Source organism: Erinaceus europaeus, chromosome 4 (genome assembly GCF_950295315.1).
Source record: "Erinaceus europaeus chromosome 4, mEriEur2.1, whole genome shotgun sequence".
NCBI classification, from domain to species: Eukaryota; Metazoa; Chordata; class Mammalia; order Eulipotyphla; family Erinaceidae; genus Erinaceus; species Erinaceus europaeus.
Window position 1 is genome coordinate 53,635,431 of NC_080165.1, and position 8,219 is coordinate 53,643,649.

Below are 8,219 nucleotides of genomic sequence, written 5' to 3' on the forward strand. Positions count from 1 at the left end.
AAGAGGAAGGGGGAGATAGAAAGGGAGAGAGAGAGATACCTGGAACCCTGCTTAACCACTTGTGAAGCTTTCCCCCCTGCAGGTGGGGACTAGGGGCTTGAACCCAGGTCCTTGAACACTGTAATGTGTGCAGTTAACCAGGTGTGCCACCACCCAGCCTCAATAAAAATATATTTTAAAAAGAACGCAGACATGTTTCACCACTTGTGAAGTGTACCTGCTGCAGGTGGGGAGTGGGGGCTCAAACCCTGGTCCTTGTGCTGAGTACTGTGTGTGCTTAGCTGGGTGTGCCACCACCTACCCCCCCCCCCAACTCTTAGAAACACTGTTTTTTTACTTAAACATTTTTTTTTTTTGCCTCCAGGGTTATTGCTGAAGCTCAGTGCTTGCACCATAAATCCACCGGCCATTTTTCCCCCTTTTGTTGACCTCGTTGTTGTAGCCATTGTTGTGGGTGTTATTGTTGATGTCGTCATTGTTGGATAGGACAGAGAGAAATGGAGAGAGGAGGGGAAGACAGAGAGGGGGAGAGAAAGACAGACACCTGCAGACCTGCTTCACCGCCTGTGAAGCGACTCCCCTGCAGGTGGGGAGCCGGGGGCTGGAACCGGGATCCTTATGCCGGTCCTTGCGCTTTGCACCTTGTGTGCTTAACCCGCTGCGGGGAAGACTTCACAAGTGGTGAAGCAGTGCTGCAGGTGTCTCTGTTTCCTTCTCTCCCCCCCCCCTTCCTCTCAATTTCTGGCTGTCTCTATCAAATAAAGATTTAAAAATTTTTAAAATAAAAATCTGTGAGAGAATGAGAATGACTTCAGGGAGTTAACCACAACAGTGATGCAAAGGAAAGAGATGGGGACTTGGTCTGGGGCAGAGGTGGAAATAAGTGGTAGATTTGGAATATCTTTGAAAGTCTATTGATGACAGTCTCATCTTTTCTAATAGCTCAGTCCAGAAACTTTGGAGTCATCATTAGGTTCTTGTCACATCTGACTTCTGATTTAACCACCTCTTTTTAAAATATATCCAGGGGCTGGGAGACCATTCACCTGGTAGAACTCACTTTTCACACCAAACATCAAGGCTTGAACTTCTGTTACCACATGGAAGCACCATGTAAAAAGGGTAGCTTCAAGTAGTGTTGTGGTGTCTGTAACCCTTTATCTAAAGAAAGGAAGGGGTCAACAAAATGGCTCACTTGGATAATGTGTTTGCTTTATCATGTGCACACCCAGGTTTAAGCCCAGCCCCCACCACACTGGAAGAAGCCTCAGATATTTTCTCCCTGTTTCTGCCTCTATCTAAAAAAGCCTGGAGTGGTAGAGCCCCAGCAACAACAGCAAATAAAATAAATAGGCTTTTTTAAAAAAAAAAAAATTAAAAAAGGGGGAGTCGGGCTGTAGCGCAGCGGGTTAAGAGCAGGTGGCGCAAAGCACAAGGACCGGCATAAGGATCCCGGTTCGAACCCCGGCTCCCCACCTGCAGGAGAGTCGCTTCACAGGCGGTGAAGCAGGTCTGCAGGTGTCTATCTTTCCTCCTCTCTGTCTTCCCCTCCTCTCTCCATGTCTCTCTGTCCTATCCAACAACAACAACAACAATAAAACAACAAGGCAACAAAAGGGAATAAATAAAAAATAAAAAAGGAAGAGCCATCCCAGAGAACAAAACGGGGAGAGATGTTTGGTTGTAGTAATAGGGTTTTGTGTGGCCTGAAGGGGAAGAGAAAGAGGGCAATTATGTACAAATGTAGACAGATAGTTGTACTGATGGCAGTTAACTCATGTCTGCAACCTTTGGAGAACCACAGCAGTTTGCAGTGGAGAAACTTGGGATTCCGAACTCTGGTGGTGGGAATGGTGTGGAATTATACCCCTGTTGACTTGTAATTTTGTAAATCAATATTGAATCGCTAATAAAAAAAGTTTTAAAAAAACAAAGAGGAAGAGCCAGCAAAATAACCTGCTTTTCTTTTTTTTAATCTTTATTGATTTTGAATAGAGACAGAGAGAAATTGTAAGGGAAGGGGGAATAGTGCAGAAGAGAGACAGAGACACCTACAGCCCTGCTTCACCACTTGTGAAGCTTTCTCCCTGCAGGTGGGGACCAGGGACTTGAACCGAGATCCTTGTGTACTGTAATGTGTGCGCTTAACCAGGTGCGCCACCGCCTGGCCCCACTTAACCTGCTTTTTTATGCATGTGACCCAGGCTCAAGACCAGCCCCTACTACACTGGAGGAAATTTGGGTGCTCTGGTTTCTGTCCCGCTCTCTGCCTCTCTATTTCTCTATTTGAAAAAGTTAGGCTGGAGCAGTGAAACCAGAGATGACTGAAACAAAAACATGGGAGTCTGGCAGCAGCCATGGAATTCTGCAGGCTTGAACTTAAGTGATAACACTAGTAGCATAAATATAAATAAAATAAAAATATATCTAGAAATAAACCCTTTGTGTTATCATCACTACTGTCTTCACTATTACAATGGTCAGAGTCATCATCTGGTCTCCTTATTCTGCCATCCCTCCCCACTCCACATTCCTTAGTCTATTTTCAGTATAATCCCCAAGGTCATCCTTTTAAAATTTCCAACATGTTACATCAGTCCTCTGCTCAAGACTTTGTAATGATTTCTATTTTACCTAAAGATAGAAACCAAGGGGATATAGCTCCACAGCGAGGATACTTTCAGCAAATATAAAGACCTAGATATGAAAAAGAAAAAAAAGAATAGAAATCAGGTTCTTAGGGGCTGGATGGTGGTGCACCTGGTTGAACGCACATGTTACAATGCGCAGGGACCCAGGTTCAAGTCTCCAGTCCCCACCTGCAGGGGGAAAGCTTCACAAGTGGTGAAGCAGGGCTGCAGTTGTCTCTCTGTCTCTCTCCCTCTCTAACATCCCCTTCCCTCTCAATTTCTGGCTGTGTCTATCCAATCAATAAATAAAGATTTTAAAAATTCTAAAAAAAAAAAAAAAAGGGAGTCAGCAGTGGCACAGTGAGTTAAGTGCACGTGGTGCAAAGCTCAAGGACCAGCGTAAGGATCCTGGTCTGAACCCCCGGCTCCCGACCTGCAGGGGTGTCGCCTCACAAGTGGTGAAGGTGTCTTATCTTCCCCCTCTGTCTTCCCCTCCTCTCTCCATTTCTCTCTGTTCTATCCATAACAACGACATCAATAACCACAGCAATGTTAAACAACAAGGGCAACAAAAGGGAAAATAAATTTAAAAAATAAACAAGGGCAACAAAATGGAATAAATACATATTTTTTAAAAGAATAGAAAAATTAAAAAAAAAATAAATCAGTTTCTTAGGATAACCTTTGTTCAATGAGGTGGCTTAGTGGGGGAGTACAGGACTTGCATTTGAGTGGTCTCAGGATTTGATGCCCAACCCCATTTGTTTCATAGCAATAATCTGGTGATCTGGTTGTAAGTTTTTGTTTTTGTTTTTTTAAGATTTTATTTGTTGGGGGCCAGGTGGTAGTCCAGTGGGTTAAGCACACATGGCACAAAGTACAAGGACTGGCATAAGGATCCCAGGTGGGGGTTGCTTCACAAGTGGTGAAGGAGGTCTATAGGTGTCTATCTTTCTCTTCCCCTTCTCTCTCAATTTCTCTCTGTCATATCTGGCAACAACAACAGCAATAACAATAAAAATGACAACAACAAGAGCAACAAAATGGAAAAATGGCCTCTAGGAGCAGTGGATTCATAGTGCAGGTAAGGAGCCCCAGCAATAACCCTGAAGGGAAAAAAAAGATTTTATTTATTAAAAAATAAATATTTATTATTTTTATTTATTAATGAGAAAGAACCTGACATCACTCTGGTACATGTGCTGCTGGGTATTGAACTTGGGCCCTCATGCTTGAGAATCCAATGCTTTATCCACTGCACTACCTCCTGGACCTGGACCACTTTTTTTTTTTTCCAGAGCACTACTCAGCTCTGGCTTAAGGTGGTGTGGGGAACTGAACCTGGACCTTGGAGCCTCAGGCATGAGAACCTGTTTGTATAACCATTATGCTGTCTACCACTGCCCTCCACTTTTTTAAATCCAGAGAACTCAACTCTGATTATTGGTGGTGCTGGGGAGCTAACCTAGGATCTATTGAGTGCAAGTCCTGTATGCCAGTGCTGCACAATCTTCTCAGCCTGAAATTATTTATTTTTAATTTCTTTATTGGGGAATTAATGTTTTACATTCAACAGTAAATACAATAGTTTGTAATGCATAACATTTCCCAGTTTTCCATATAACAATACAACCCCCACAAGGTCCTCTGTCATCCTTCTTGGATCTGTATTCTCCCCACCCACCCGGCTCAGAATCTTTTACTTTGGTGCAATACGCCAATTCCAGTTCAGGTTCTACTTGTGTTTTCTTTTCTGATCTTGTTTTTCAACTTCTGCCTGAGAGTGAGATCATCCCATGAGACCAGAGCACTGCTCAGTTGACATGTAGTACTGAAGATTGAACTTGGGTTCTATAGCTTGCAAGTCCTGTGCTCAACAGTTGAGCTATCTCCCCACCTTAATATTTTCCAAAAGGAAAAAATAAAAAGAACCTAGTTGGGAGTCAGGCAGTAGCGCAGCAGGTTAAGCACACATGGCACAAAGTGCAGGGACCAGTGTAAAGATCCCGTTTCGAGCCCCCAGGTCCCCACCTGCAGGAGTCACTTCACAGGTGGTGAAGCAGGTCTGCAGGTGTCTATCTTTCTCTTCCCCTCTCTGTGTTCTCTTCCTTTCTCCATTTCTCTCTGTCCTATCCAACAAGGACAGCATCAATAACAACAACAATAACTACAGTGATAAAACAAGGGCAACAAAACAAAGTAAATAAATATTTAAAAGTTAAAAAAAAAAGAACTTAGGAATCTCAATCACAGTGGCTATAGCACTACGCTTGAAAACATGAAGTCCTGAGTTTAATTCCCAGCATCACATGCATCAGAGTCATCCTATGGTTTTCTCACTCTCCTTAATAAAGCCTTATGAAAAAAATGAGGGAGTCCGGTGGTAGTGCAGCGGATTAAATGCACGTGGCACAAAGCACAAGGACTGGCATAAAGATCCCTAAGGATCCCGGTTGAAGCCCCCGGCTCCCCACCTGCAGGGGAGTCGCTTCACAGGCGGTGAAGCAGGTCTTTGGGTGTCTATCTTTCCCCATCTCTGTCTTCCCCATCTCTCTCCATTTCTCTCTGTCCTATCTAACAACAACATCAATAACAACAATAGCAACTACAACAACAAAGTCAACAAAATGGTTAAAAAAAAAAAAAAGGAAAAAATGAGGGGGTCGGAGGAGCCGGGTGGTGGTGCAGCGGGTTAATTGCACATGGTGGAAAGTACACAGACTGGCCTCAGGATCCGGGTTTGAGCCCCGGTTCCCCACCTGTAGAGGGTTCACTTCACAGGAGGTAAAGCAGGTCTGAAGTTGTCTTTGTCTCCCCCTCTTCTCTTGATTTCTCTCCGTCCTATCCAACAACAATGACAGCAATAACAACAATAATAATGACCATAAACAAGGGCAACAAAAGGGGGAAAAAAATTAAAAAATGAGGGGGCCGGGTGGTGATGCACCTGGTTGATTGCACATGTTACAATGCTCAAGGACCCAGGTTCAGTCCCTCAGTCCTCACCTGCAGGGGAGAAGCTTCACAATCGATGAAGCAGGGCTATAGGTGTCTATCTTTCTCTCCCCTTCCCCTCTCTATTTCTGGCTGTCTCTGTCCAAAAAGTAAATATTTTTTAAAAAGAACCAACAACAATGACATCAGTAACAACAATAATAACCACAACAAAGGTAAACAATAAGGGCAACAAAAGGGGAAAAATGGCCTTCAGGAGCAGTGCAGGCAATGAGACCCAGCAATAACCCTGGAGGCAAAAAGGAAAAAAAGAAATGAGGCTAGGAGGTGTCACACCTAGTTGAATGCACACATTACCATTCACAAGTACCTTAGTTCAAGACCCTAGGCCCACCTGCAGGGGGGAAGCTTCACAAGCAGCGAAGCAGTGCTGTAGTTTTCTTTCTCCATCTCTTTGTTCCTTCCCCTCTAAATTTCTCACTGTCACTATCCAAAATAAATATATGATTTTTGAAAATTTTAAATATTTATTCCCTTTTGTTGCCCTTGTTGTTTTATTATAGTTATTATTGTTGTCGTTGTTGGATAGGACAGAGAAATGGATAGAGCAAGGGGAGGCAGAGAGGGGGAAAGACACTTGCAGACCAGCTTCACCGCCTGTGAAGTGACTCCCCTGCAGGTGGGGAGCCAGGGGTGGGGTGGGGTGGGAGGGTGTGTGATGGGATCCTTACTCATCTGGCGCCTGAACAGGGACCCCAGATGCCAGGCTAGCCTGAGGGTGTTTCTTCCCGGGCACCTGCTCTCTGGGTTGGAGAACTTGGCTGGAGCCAACCTAGCCTGCTGCTTACTCAGTGATGCGGGAGAGGGACCAGGAACTCTTGGCTGAGGGGGAATGCAATGCAATTCTGCCTTTATTGATCAGAAAAGAACTACCTTTATACCTTCCAAAGCAGAAGTGGCAGGTCGGAAAAGGAAATTGGTAAGATAGGGGGTGGAGAGGAGAAAAGAGAGTGAAAGTAGCAAGCTTCCATCTAACCAGTGGGGATTAAACCAATGCCCTGCAGGCAGGGCGGTTCTCAGACAAAATGATTATTTAAATAGACCACAGTGTTAAGCAATGGAGCAGAGGGGAGCTGGCGTAATGCCCAACAGTACTAAGTGCAAGGAACTGTGCAAGGATCTGGATTTGAGCCCTGGGTTCCGTACTTGCAGAAGAGACACTTCACAAGCATCAAAGTAGGTCTGCAGTTGTCTGTCTTTCTCTCTCCCTCTGTATCTCTTCCTCCCCTCTGAGTTTCTCTGTCCAATCCAATAAAATGGGGAAAAAATGATGCTAGGAACACTGGATTCATAGTGCATGCACCAAGACCCAGTGATAACCCTGGAGGGAAAGAAAAGGAAAATTGAGGGAGTGGGGCTGTAGCGCAGCGGGTTAAGCGCAGGTGGCGCTAAGCTCAAGGACCAGTGTCAGGATCCCGGTTCGAGCCCCCCCGCTCCCCACCGGCAGGCAGGTCCCTTCACAGGCGGTGAAGCAGGTCTGCAGGTGTCTGTCTTTCTCTCCCCCTCTCTGTCTTCCCCTCCTCTCTCCATTTCTCTCTGTCCTATTCAACAATAATGACATCAATAATAACTACAACAATAAAATAACAAGGGGGCAACAAAAGGGGGCAACAAAATAAATAAAATTTTTTTTTAAATTTTAAAAAAAGGAAGATTGAGTAAGCAGTTGGACTTAAGAACCTGGATCCTAGAGCAAATTTTGTATACATGCCAAAACTTATCAAAATGTATACTTTGTACAGCAGTTTTTATTATTTTTATTCTATTTTTTTTTTTTATCAGAATAGAACACTGCTTAGCTCTGGCTTATGGTGGTGCGGATTGAGTCTGGGCCTTTGGAGCCACAGGCATAACAGTCTCTTGCATAACTGTTATGCTATGCTATCTACTCCTACCCCTATGCTATCTACTCCTACCCCTTATTTTTTATTTTTTAGACTATTTATTCGATAGAGACAGCCAAAAAACAAGAGGGTAGGGGGAGATAGAGAGCACAGGTAGATAGCATGATGTTTTTACAAAAAGACTCTCATGCCTGAGGCTCTGAAGTCCCAGGTTCAATCCCTCATACCACCTAAACAAGAGCTGATAAATGCTACGATAAAAAAAATAATAATAAAATAAAAAGGGAGTCGGGTGGTAGCACAGTGGGTTAAGCGCACGTGGCGCGAAGCACAAGGACCAGAGTAAAGATCCTGGTTTGAGCCCCGGGTTCCCCACCTGCAGGGGAGTCCCTTTACAGGTGGTGAAGCAGGTCTGCAGGTGTCTGTCTTTCTCTCCCCCTCTCTGTCTTCCCCCTCTCCATTTCTCTCTATCCTATCCAACAACGAACGACATCAACAATAATATTAACCACAACAAGGCCACAACAACAAGGGCAACAAAAGGGAATAAATTAATTAATCTAACAATGACAACATCAGTGATAACAATAATAACTACAACAACAATAAAAAGCAAGGGCAACAAAAGGGAAAATAAATATAAAAAATTAAAAAATAAAAAAGAAGAAGGGAGAGAGAAAGACATCTGCAGCACTGCTTCACCACTGGCAAAGCTTTCCCCCGGCAAGTG